This window comes from Octopus sinensis, linkage group LG6 (genome assembly GCF_006345805.1).
Source record: "Octopus sinensis linkage group LG6, ASM634580v1, whole genome shotgun sequence".
Classification (NCBI taxonomy): Eukaryota; Metazoa; Mollusca; class Cephalopoda; order Octopoda; family Octopodidae; genus Octopus; species Octopus sinensis.
Window position 1 is genome coordinate 106,984,375 of NC_043002.1, and position 13,550 is coordinate 106,997,924.

Here is a 13,550-nt window from a genome sequence, read left to right on the forward strand (position 1 = left end):
TAAAAGCACCCAGCAGCACACACTGTAAAGTGGTTGGTGTTAAGATGGACATCTAGCTATAGAAACCACACCAAATCAGACTAGAACCTGGTGCAGCTCTAGTCACACTGCCCAACCCATGCCAGCATAGAAAACAGCTGTTAAAGGATGATGATGATGAGAATCCTTGAATAAACAATGTGAAGAACAGCAACTGTTGTGCTCTGATCAAGTTCACCTTGCCTGCTTCAACCACTAGCAGGATCTAGAAGAAAACAAAAATGACAAGTGATGAGAGCACATGTCTAAATTGTTGTACTGCACCTCAAATGATTAGCCAAGGGAGCAAGTAATATTCCGTACAGTCATGATACAAGTGGGTCACACCTAATCATTCAGCCGACTATTTATGTGCTCTATATGTTTGTTCAAACAAATCTAACCTCAGTTACACAGCAACCGATTAAAAAAAAAAAAAATACCAAAGCTGATAGAAAATGATATAGATTATCAAATCTATTCATATTTTTGCCTTTGTGCATTTAAAAAAAAAATATGTGTGTCTGTATATATATATATATATATATCCCTAGCAAAAGCAAGCTCACTATTCACTATTCAGCAAGCATACAAGATTTCAGGGATACTAAATGTTTTATATATATACTCCTTTTGTTCTTTTAGCTCCAGTCATAATAGTCAATGTCAGCGACCTCAGCAACTATAAGCCTCAAGAGGACGAAGGACTAAGTGAGTACGAACAACAATTGGACTCCAAATGTAAAGGAACTTAAAAGAATAAATAGCAACTATCTAATGCTTCACTGATTAGGCCATCCATTTGCAATAAATAATATTCAGTGTGTGTGGACATACTTTCAGCTTTCTCTCCTTCCAAATTTTACATTTTTTCTTCATTTCATCATCATCATCACTATAATAATATTTCAATTTAATAATATTTGCAGGCATAGGAGTGGCATTGTGGTAAGTAGCTTGCTTACCACCACATAGCACCGAGTTCAGTCCCACTGCATAGCACCTAGGGCAAGTGTCTTATACTATAGCCCCGGGCCGACCAAAGCCTTGTGAGTGGATTTGGTAGATGGAAACTGAAAGAAGCCTGTCATATATGTGTGTGTGTGTGTGTGTTCCCCCACCATTGCTTGACAACCGATTGTTAGTGTGTTTACGTCCCCGTAACTTAGCGGTTCAGCAAGAGACACCAATAGAATAAGTACTAGGCTTACAAAGAATAATCCTAGGGTGGATTTGTTCGACTAAAGGTGGTGCTCCACCATGGCCGCAGTCAAATGACTGAAATAAATAAAGAATAAAAAAATTTCTATCTACACACACACAAAACTAAAAATTATTATAGTATTGAGTTTGAATTTATATAACATTAAGACAATTGCTGATGCTTTAGGATAATTCTCAGGGAGCAAGAGAAGTGTTTATTCCTCATTCATTGACAAGAGAATGGAAAAAGTGAAGAATGAATGGATATAAAAGAACTAGTTACTCCACAAGCATGCTTGAGGCCAGAAAGGGAGAGAGTTTGGTAAAGAGTGGGGAGAGAAAATTAAAATGAAAAGAGGAAGATTAAAACAGGTGAAAAAGAAGACGACAATTATTGATCAAAAAAGTAGGAAAAGTTTTTATTTTTTAGTGGCCAGGTCAGTGACCAGCTGACAGTATCCACATCTGGACTGTTGCCATAGTAATGAAGCTAAAGCACAGAGTGAAGCCACTTGGCACAGACTGACCTTGAACACTGCTGTGCATGTGCACTAAGATTTAACGTCCTAGCTCACTTCCACTGTTTACAGCAGTGCTTGGAAGGAAGGTGTGTGTAGCGTGTTGATTGTTGCATTGACCATGACAGAGAAAGTTGAGCAGAGAATCTGCATCAAATTTTGCCAAAAGCTTGGCGATACCTGCTCAGAGGCCTATGCAAAGTTTCCAAAAAGTTTTCATCCTTCTCGACAGAATCAAAGAGATCTTGTGCAACTGCAACTCAAGTGTCTTCTTGGTCAGCTGAAAGCAGTTTTGGCACAAACTTGGCAGACACGCGTCTCATACTCAAACCTTCAGTTATGATGGACTGAGCTGAAACTAATCTGCACATCCTCTAATTCACGGATGGTGATTCGATGATTTCCCCTTACAGCTGCACACACATCTGCAATGTTTTTCTCAGAACATTTGCCAATATCAACATATCTTCCAGCTATCTTAGAAACATCTGAACCACTCATACACTTATGTGCAGCTCATGCACTCCTCTCCATACACTTTCTGCAACTTTGTGTAGGCCCCTGATCAGGTATTGCCATGACAACTTTCTCTGCCGTAGTCAATATGATGATCACACGCTACACATCTTCCTTCCAAGCACTGCTGTAAACAGCAGGTGAGCTAGAACGTTAAAACTTAGTGCATGTGCACTGCAGAGTTCAAGGTCAATCTGTGCCAAGTAGCTTCATTCTGCATGCTTTAGCTTTGTTACTATGGAAACAAGCCTGGATACTTACTGATAAGACCTTGTACATATACACTTTCATTAATAATTAGCAGGAGTTAACAGACTCACTTAAGACGCAAGAGTTTCATGTGATGGCATTTATCCAAGTTTGACAAGTGCCAATGCACGAAACTCAAATCTTGAGTCACTCTGTTACTTCAGCTAAATAATAAAAATATAGATACAGTCATATTTTGAGTCCTACTTTTCCTGTTTGCATATGCATACATGTATACACAAACACACATATACATTATATATATATATACACGAGCAAAACGGCCCCTGTACAATGGACGGTGCTGAGTTGTCAAACATTTAAACCAAATTCTCTCAAAACAACTTGTCCGACCGTCCCATAGGCCTCCCCTTTGAGAAACACTGATTTAACCTAAATTTGAGATGCCAGCAAAAGAAGAAATAAAGATAGACTTTTTTTCTATTCCCCCAACATCGCTTGACAACCAATGTTGGTGTGTTTATGTCCCTGTAACTTAGCAGTTCTGCAAAGGAGACCGATAGAATAAGTACTAGGCTTACAAAGAATAAGTCCTGGGGGCGAATTGCTTGACTAAAGGCAGTGCTCCAGCATGACCACAGTTAAAAGACTGAAACAGGTACAAGAACTGATCTCAGTATTCAAATACCATTCCACCAGGAGGCAGGTTCTACATGGTCTCTTGATCTACTAGAAGTAGTAACCATCTCACCCTCATGTTGTATTCCACCTCTAAAGAAAGAATGTCGCATTAGATAACATAGTCCAGAGATAAGCTCTCAGAAAAAAAAACACACATCATCATTTAAAGGCTGTGTTCCATGCTGGCATGGATTGGACAGTCTGACAGGATCCAATGAGTCCAAAGTCTGCATCAGGATCCAATGTCTGCTTCGATATGGTTTCTATGGCTGAATGCTGTTCCCAACACCAATCACTTTACAGAATGTATTGGGTGCTTTTTTACATGCTACCTGCACTAGTGAGGTTGCCAAGTAAAATCACAGTCGTGGCAGACACTGGTGGCACACAAATGGCACCAATGCTGGTGGCACATAAGTGCACCCATTACACTTTCAGAGTGGTTGGCGTTAGGGCATCTAGCCATAGAAACCATGCCAAATCAGACTGGGGTCTGGTGCAGCCTTCCAGCTTACCAGTCCTAGTCAAACCGTCCAACCCATGCCAGCATGGACAACAGATGCTAAATGATGATAATGATAGTATTTTTGGTAGCTACTTTCTGCAGATCAAGTCATCACAAACTATGTGGCTTCACTAGAGACTTATAATTGAAAGAATTAACAATGACGGCAAATTTAATCTTCAATTCTGTAGTCTATAAACGACAACAACTGGTCAGGTTGATGGTAGTGTTAAGACTTGTCTGTCAACTAAATGACTGGCAAGTCACATCCATCCTCGCTTTTGTTGCCACTGACAGCATCGGCAGCAATGTCACTCTCAAGAACTCCAATGCAATTCACTTATTGTCAGCACAAGTTAGACAAATGTTAATGAAAGTACTGTCTCACAGCTGAATGCTATTCCTGTTACTAACCCTTACCTGTTTTCTCAATTAAGGGATCTCTTAGCCTGCACAGTTTCAAAGGAACAAAGTGAATAAGTAAGTTATTGACAGAAGTAACAACACCAACTGATCATCATAGCTTTCGAATAGGTGAGCACACACAAATAAGCTTTTCAGTTTCCATCTATAGAATTCATTCACCAGGCTTTGATTGGCCTGATTTTATAGCAGGAGAGACTTTCTCAAGGTGCCGTGCAAAAGACAGTATGACAGGTGAATTGTTGTGCATGGCAGGAGGGAACATAACTGTTTCATCAGCTTTAAGGAACTGGAATCAAGTTAGTCTGGATATGGGTGGAAATGAGCTGCTTGGCAGAGGTCTGCATTCTCCGAGTGCTTTTCTAGTTATCACTGGGTCAGAGATAGTCCCCAGATGGTAACATTGATTTCCAGATAAGTGATTGGTCATTCAAAGAGGAACTGAAATCAAGTTAGTCCTGGTAATGTAATTAGCACCAATTTTACAGCATTAACTTAGATAAACCTTCAACACAGCAAGCTGGCAGAAATGTTAGCATGCTGGGCGAAATGCTTAGCAGTATTTTATCTGTCTTTACGTTCTGGAGTTCAAATTCTGCCAAGGTCGACTTTGCCTTTCATCTTTTCAGGATCGATAAATTAAGTACCAGTTGTGTACTGGGGTCAATCTAATCAACTGACCCCCCCCCCAACAATTTCAGGCCTTGTGCCAAGAGTAGAAGAAAAAAATTTAGATCATTTTGTACTCATTTAATCTGAGAAGTGTTGAATTCAGTGTATTGATCAAATATACACAAAAACAACTGGTGAACCAAAGGTGTGTGTGTGTGTGTGTGTGTGTGTGTGTGTGTATGTGTATGAGATAATAGTTTCAGTATTAATAGTGAAACTATTAAACTGAAAGTAAGTCACATTACAAAAGAGGAATGTTACTGTTTCACTTTTGCAATTTAATACTGATATAGTGTTAGAGATGAGATTGCTCTGGGCTCGCATTAGGTAAGAAGTTGAAAATCCTTTGGGCCCACGACACTGCGTGGGCCCTAAGTGAGGCATGTGTAAAATTTGAAACAAATCGGTTGTGTAGTTCTTGAGTTTTAGGGATTCACACAGACACACTTTCTCATCTTCATATGTTTAGATGTCAGACTTCGAAACAAGAGGCTGACAGAAAACTGTACCAATTTCCAATGAATGGCAAGATAAATAAATCTATACAAGGAAACGGTGAAACTATGTAAAGGAAATTTTGTAGATAAATCCAATTTCCAAAAATAAACACTCGAGAAAACTGACTCAGCATTTATTGCACCCATGTGAGAAATATTGTTGCAATGGCTAAATGCATAAAAAAAATCTGAGCACGTGGAACATGAGATCATATTTACTCACTGGCATTGATACAAAGAACTAAAAGGAATTTATCATCACTGCTCGTTTGGTCTGTTAGCTTGTGGATGTTGACATCTCCTAGAAGCTTTCAACCATGCAACTTGTTAATTATAGCTGCGTGTTTTGATTAAATACTATCTGAGGAGAGGGAAATAAAATAATATTATTCAAGCAATTATATATCTGCTCTAGAAATTGGTGAACTTGGGCCAGTGTAAACGTTGTAGGAAAGGCAGGAGAAGAAAACATTGAAGAGCAAAGAGGAAAGATGTGGTCTGGTTGCTGGAGCGACATATTTGTTTGTGCAATGGGCTGAGGATAATTTACGACAGAGAACTGACATAAATAAAACAAAAAATCCTTTTTACTACAGGCAGAAGGGGAGGAGGAGGGGGGGATAAGTTGATTGCTTCCAGCTTGGTGTGCAACTGGTAGTTATTGGATTGACCTCAATGGAATTTGAACATCTCGGGCAGATGAAATGAGGCTAAGCATCTCGTGTGGAGTGCAAATGATTCTGGCTATGGCAGAATTGATGGGAAGAGGAAGGGGGAGGAAGAGGGAATAGGAAAGAAGAGAAACGGGAGGAAGATAAGGGTAGGAAGAGGGAAGAGAATGAATAGAAAAGAGGAAGGGGAAGTTGGAGAAAGGAGTAAGAGGAAGAACAGAGAAACGTGGAAGGGGTGAGAGGAAGGAGAGATGGGGATGAGAAAGGGGAAGGAGGAAGAGGAAGGAGGGGAGAGAAAGGGGAGGAGGAAAGGGAAAAGGATGGAGAGAAAGTGAAAGAAGAGAAGGACGAAACTATTTGGCCCTTTAGGATTTAAACCTATTATGGACTATTTGAGGGACCTATTTGAGGGACCATAGAAAATAGTGGACTTGTTTTGACCGAGGTTAATCCTGAATGAATAGGCTTATACATCAAAACCATTTCCTATTTCTTTACTGCCCACAAGGGGCTAGACACAGGGGACAAACCAGGACAGACAAATGGATCAAGTCGATTATATCAACCCCAGTGCATAACTGGTACTTATTTAATCAACCCCAAAAGGATGAAAGGCAAAGTCAACCTCGACGGAATTTGAACTCAGAGAGTAGCGGCAGACGAAATACCACTAAGCAGTTCGCCCGGCATGCTAACGATTCAGCCAGCTCGCCACCTTCAATCATCAAAGCCATTTCTATTATGATTCTCCTGTCTTATTTTCAAATAATACATTTAAAGATTACATAATGAAGCATTAAGGCAAGATTTGAAGGACATGGGGTTGCTATTTGAGCAACCCTAAAGAGACTCCACTGTTGGCTCAAAGAAAGATTTGCAACAACTGTGGTTATGTCTGTGCTGATGCCACATAAAAAGCTCTCAGTACACTCTGTAAAGTGGTTGGCATTGGGGAGGGCATCCAGCCATAGAAATCGTGCCAAAACAGATAGTCAGAGCCTGGTGCAGGTCCCAGCATTGCCAGTTGCATGTCAGCATGGAGGACAGATGATGATGATGATGTGATTATCCAAGAAAAATTATACTAACCAAACTATGGACAGAACTGAAAGTTCTGACAAAGAAACAAGTCGTAAGACCTTCCTTTGAGATGTCAGCAATATTTCACTTCCATAGACAGTATGATTATGAAATTAAGGCCAGACTACTGAGTACACGAATGCTACCAAAGCCATTATCACAGACTGCAACTGTGAAAGGCTTAGCATGCCAGACTGGCTGAAAGTGAGGAAGAATCAACACATGGGTCACTGTAGCATCAAGCTGCACACCAAAGATGTGAAATTAGCTTCAAACTGGAAACCAGGTTCAAATATTTACATCAAGAGATCATGGGTCAGATGACGGTGTTACGCTCGGCTACAGATTGATCTTCCACCCAAATGCAGGCCACAGGTTCTGCCTATGCAATTTCACTCAGAATCAAGGGCCAACCCAAGCCTTTGGTCAAAGACAATTGCTTCAGATGCTACACATTATGATGAAACCTGGAAGCACATATATATATAAACTTATTAATTACACAGCTGTACTCTCACTCTCCATGTTCATCAGTAAGAGAAAACAAATGAAAGATGAAGAAAATAAATTTAACTCGATTTTTGCAAAGAAACATTTTGCATGTACAGTTCTATATTTAAGAGATGAGGAATTATGTACATTATTTACATTTGACAAATATTTGTCCATGGGCATATGGCATAGTGGTTAAGAGCGCAGGCTACTGACCCCAAGATTCCAAGTTTGATTCCAGGCAGTGACCTGAATATAATAATAACAACACCGAAAAATACCTTAGGAATGAGAACCATCATCATCATCATCATCATCATCATTTAACGTCCGCTTTCCATGCTAGCATGGGTTGGACGGTTCAACTGGGGTCTGGGGAGCCCGAAAGCTGCACCAGTCCAGTCAGATCTGGCAGTGTTTCTACAGCTGGATGCCCTTCAGGTTCGAAATTTCCAAAAAAGACACATGATGAAATCTGGAGGGTATATCAGCCGAAATGTTGTGTTAACAACAAGCAAAATGAGGACAAATATCCGTCAAATGTAAATAAATAATGTAAACAATTTTGTAAGCAATATATCAAGTCCAATTCTAAATTTAGGTGGTATGTCCTATGTAACTTAGACACATGCTGCAGTTCTAATATTTAATAAAGGAATAGAGTATCCATGTAGCCCCTCTACAGCAAGAAGCCCGTTCTGCTCTGGCCCCTTTTCTCATACTTTTAAACCTTCATTACTTAACATAAAGATTCTTCATAAAAATTTTAAAAAAGCACACAGAACACACTGCAAAGTGGTTGGCATCCAAAAAGCATCCAACCATAGAAACCATGCCAAAATAGACAGTGGGGTACAATGCACTTCTTGAACGCATCGGTTCTTGTCAAACCAGCATGGAACATGGATGTTAAATGATGGAATATGTAATAGAAGGAATCGGTTACTATATTTATTCAATGATATAAGCAATGGAATTGTAGCCAGAAATAGCAATGAGAAGGAATTTAGGACAATTCTTTCAGCAACTAATATTCACTAATGTCTTTTTTGCACAAAACAAAACAAAAAAGAAAAATCTATTTAACATCCACCCATTTGTGCTTACATTGTCTATAAATGTGTGGCTGGTTACAATAGTCATGCTCTCAAATCATATTAATTTATTTTAGCAGTCCAGGTTCTTGTTTTACTCCATGTCAGCGCTGATCAAGCAGGACTATGATTAAAGGTATTCTAACAGTGACCATCCCATCTTATTTTGTATCTAGAACATTTGTTCAGTATAGTTTTCTTTTAAGATGGTGGGGGGTGTGATTTGAAGGAGATTCGGCTAGCAGGCCAGTCAACAAGATACTTTAGCATATTTGGAACTTTTGGTTTCCTCGCAATCACTGAAGTTTCAGTGAAGATGAATGAGTAAAAGAATACAAAAGAGGAGTGGTTCAGTAGGTATTATATGTCTACCAACTGAGGCAAGGAGTTCAAATCCATAGCATGCATTTGTGTATTTGGAAAGGTGCTTTTAATTTTATATGCCTCGGTTAAGCCCAAGAGGAATAGGTATACTATTCCTAGGAATATAAGGCGGCGAGCTGGCAGAATCGTTAGCACGCCAGGCGAAATGCTTAGCGGTATTTCGTCTGCGTTACGTTGTGAGTTCAAATTCCGCCGCGGTCGACTTTGCCTTTCATCCTTTTGGGGTCAATAAATTAAGTACCAGTTACGAACTGGGGTCGATGCAATCGACTTAATACCCATGTCTGTCCTTGTTTGTTCCCTCTGTGTTCCCTTGTGGGTAATAAAGAAATAGGTATACTATTCCTAGGAATCTAGTCAGAGGAGGCAGAATAATAAACATGACCTTTGGAGGTCCTTGATGTTCAGATTGAATATGTGTCAGTTGACATTTGCAGCAAAAATGTAGATGAGGAAAGACATGAGGTGAGTATGCAGCTCTAGAAAAAAAACGATTGGGTGAATTGGTTAATGCAGCATCTGGAAGAGGAGATATGATGTGATGAGAGGAGGAGGAGGAGGAGGAGAGACAAACGAGTCACATGGGTCAGAAGGTGGGGAGTGTGTAGTTCACAAGTTGAGAGGAACAGAAGCTTCTGGAAAAATCAGTGAAAGCAAGGAGAAGCTGTTCATTAATAAATGTACTTTGTTTAAGTATACTGATGAATAAATCAGATTTCATTATTTTGTATTGGGTCTAGAATGTGTGTATGTGAAACAATTGCACCATAGTGGTAGCACACCTGTCCCTGTCTTCATTCCTGATCTCTCACTCTCTCACCAGCTGGGTAACCTACTTCCTCTACAGCAAAAGCACCTGTTTGTCTCACTATAGCCTTTCATCCGACATCAGAACACCTCCTCCAATGCCCTTTCCCCTCTCAATTTTTTTTTTTATCTTGCAAGTATGTGGTGACCCTGTCAGGGCAGGTGTCACTTAAAAAGCACCCAGTCCACACTGTAAAGTGGTTGGCATTCAGAAGGGCATCCAGCTATAAAAACCTTACCAAAACTGACCTCGCCTGTGCTTGTGCCACGTAAAAAGCACTAGGTCCACTCTGCTGAATGGTTGATGTTAGGAAGAGCATCCAGCTGTAAAAATCCTGCCAAAACAGTCACAGAAGTCTGGTGCAGGCTTCTGCCTGGCTGGCTCTGTGAAACCATCCCACCCACGTTAGCATGGAAGGCAGGCATTAAACAATGACGACGACAATGAGAGCCTCACTTGTGATTTGTGTAATCAACGACTAGATTAATCCTGTTTTTGGTGATATACTTTCAGTAATGTTCTGTATATGGGTTTGCCAATCGTCTGAGTTCTTTGGTTGTGTTGCCCAGTTTATGTTAACATTTACTTTCTCTTTTCCTGCTACCATGGTTTTTATTTTCATACAGTTGAGATAGAGACCATGCATATGTGATGCCCTCTCAACCTTCTCAATTCTTGTAATCCAGTTTCAGTCTTGGCAAGTAGAGCAGTATCATTTGCATACCTTAGATTAGAAATATGCAATCCATGTAGTTTGATGCTATCTTCTTCATGTATTGCTTCTTGTATTCTCCACTCAATGTAGAAGAAACATGGAGAAAGAACACAGCCTTGACAAACCACCTACCCACTTTTTAAGCTTTTCTGTGTCCTTATCATTTACTTAAATGCAAGTTTCTTCTCTGACTGTAAAGCTGTTTGATGAAACCAGTGATGTATTTCAGAAAGCCAAGATTAGATATGATGCACCACATATGGCTATTGTTTATGTATAAACCACAAATACATTTTCTAATATTTTGCCTAGAGGTGTTTGAACTTGTGATCTTTGAGTTGGATGTTCCTTGCTACTTAAATTCTAATTTTCATACAAATTAATAAAGCTATAAATTACCGTAACAATGAAACAGAGATAACAACAAAAGGTTGTATGTTTGGACCTCTCTAAGTTATCGTATATTAGGATCAAGGTAGACATAGATAAGAGACATCTCTGTTTTTCTGTCAACTTTACATTTAATAAAGTACGCTAGATACTGTTGAACTTATAGAGCAGACCTACACAGCATGCTTCAATAAACTTCAGAAAAACAGAACAAATAAAAGCGTGATTCACAGAATCTGGTAGGATTTGTGGATGGTGATGAATGAAACCCCATCTTAAACTTCCCTCATTATCAATGCTGACATTAAATGGATGTTAAACAATGACGGTGATGAAAGGAAATACTGCTATTTGGCATAAATACTTTCAGATTATGCACAGACAATCAATAATTTCCAACAGATACAAAACTATAATGTCAAGGGGAAGGACAGTCAATTATATTGGCTTTGGTATATTACTGGTACTTATTAACACCTCACCCTGCTGGAAAGACGAAGAACAAAATTAATAACAACCATCTCTTACAATAGAACAAGGCCGAAACTTTTATAAAGGATGGGTATTATACCACAAACACATGAGAAGTGGTTGGCCCAGTTGGTATCTCAACAAGAAAAAATTAAATACAAGACTGTACTCTACTATTTATGCCATTCTACCTTGTATGTATTGATAAACATACAACCAATGAAGTTATCTCTTGCCGGCCTCTTGAACTGACAGAAATGACAACCAAATCACCTTCAAATTAACCAACTGCATTAACCCTTTGAGATTTAGATGATGTGACTGCTTATTTCAAGAATGACATTGTAGGGTAGGTGTGAGAGGCTGGATCTGGTCAGTTTGAACATAAAACAGGAAGAACATTTTGGCCAGATATGGCTGATTTAAATGCTAAAGGATTAACAAAGGAAATATACATTGGACAATGGAATACAAAAAAAATTAAATGGTCATGGATGGAATGCCTTTAATTACAGGTCTGCTCAATTAGGACTGACCTGCACAAAAGAAACCAAAAATTAATAGTAGAAGAAACATCAAGTCATGTAATCATGAAATACATCAGAACCAAATTACTAATTAACCCTTTCGTTACTGTATTTATTTTGAGATGCTCTGTGTTTCTTTCAATTAATTTAAAATATAACAAAGAATTTAGTAAACGTGGCATGTAAACAGCACCCACTACACTCTCAGAGAAGTTGGCATTAGGAAGGACATACAGCTGTAGAAACATTGCCAGATCAGGTTGGAGCCTGGTGCAGCTGCTGGCTCTCCAGACCTCAGTCAAACCATCCAACCCATGCCGGCATAGAAAACAGATGTTAAACAACGACGATGATGAACCTGGTTATCATTAAGCTGGTGTTAGGAACATAAATTGTGACTAAAGTTTGGTGGAAGGATTTTTATTCAAACTTATAAAAACAAAACATTTGTACTACAGAGCTAGAGGCAGCTTTGGCCAGGTTGATATTCTCCAGTAAATTATTCTTAAAAAAAGAGAAGAATTACTGAAACTAGAAAAGCACTCAGAGAGCGCAGACCTTCACCAAGCAGCTCATTTTAAGATAGATACGCTAGTAAAATTACTAATAGAGAAACAAAAATAAACTTTGGAAACAGCAATGCTGCCATAGGTTACATGGAAACGATGAACATGTTTTCAAGGGAGATAATCAAAGAACGTTGGGCAAGTGTCTTCTACTATAGCCTCGGGCCGACCAAAGCCTTGTGAGTGGATTTGGTAGATGGAAACTGAAAGAAGCCTGTCGTATATATGTATATATATATATATGCGTGTGTGTGTTTGTGTATCTGTGTTTGTCCCCCTAGCATTGCTTGACAACCGATGCTGGTGTGTTTATGTCCCCGTCACTTAGCGGTTCGGCAAAACAGACCGATAGAATAAGTACTGGGCTTACAAAGAATAAGTCCTGGGGTCGAATTGCTCGACTAAAGGCGGTGCTCCAGCATGGCCGCAGTCAAATGACTGAAACAAGTAAAAGAGTAATACTTCATGTAAAGTAAATATAACAAATGAAAAATCCTTCAAGAAACCATACAAATTCCCAGATCACTACCAAAATTTCATCATCTGTTCCGTGTGTCATTACCAACTTTTCCTGCAAGTTTCATTAAATATCGTTCACAACTTTTTGAGTTATACTGCACATAGACGGACAAGCCAACGCCAATGAAAACATAACCTCCTTCTTTGGCGGAGGTAATAAGAATTTTTCTGGCAAGAGACTTGAACAAAAGGACTTTGTTATGTTCCTTTTCTGAACAAGTCAAAAGAAAGTAAAAGGTGAAAAGAATAGTGATCAAGAACTGAAGCTACTGGAAAATTTAGGAGATAATGTGAGAGCTTCTTTGTGGTGACTGCCTCATAGAAATAACAGCCAACCTCCCTCAATTCAAGCATCTTTAAAAATAAAAAGGACACAAGGAGGTGTTTCACTAGATATGTCTGGAAAGAAGAAAAAAATGGTGTGATCATGGCTGGAACACCTTTGATCATAGGTTTGCTTGATCAAGATTGACCAGGGGTTAAAACAGCAACTAATACCAAAGAATGGAATTGTCTTTAAAACATATCATTCACCTTTATTCTCTCTTCTTCTCCTTAGTCCACATTACTCCATAAGAAGCATAGGGCTG

The 13,550-nt window shown here is 39.2% G+C and overlaps 1 protein-coding gene across 2 annotated transcripts in view; it reads right to left on the bottom strand.

Moving 5' to 3' along the window:
- LOC115213048 (gametogenetin-binding protein 2-like) overlaps positions 1 to 13,550 on the bottom strand; it is a 124,909-nt gene that overhangs the window by 62,293 nt on the left and 49,066 nt on the right. The gene's annotated exons all lie outside the window — the stretch shown is intronic.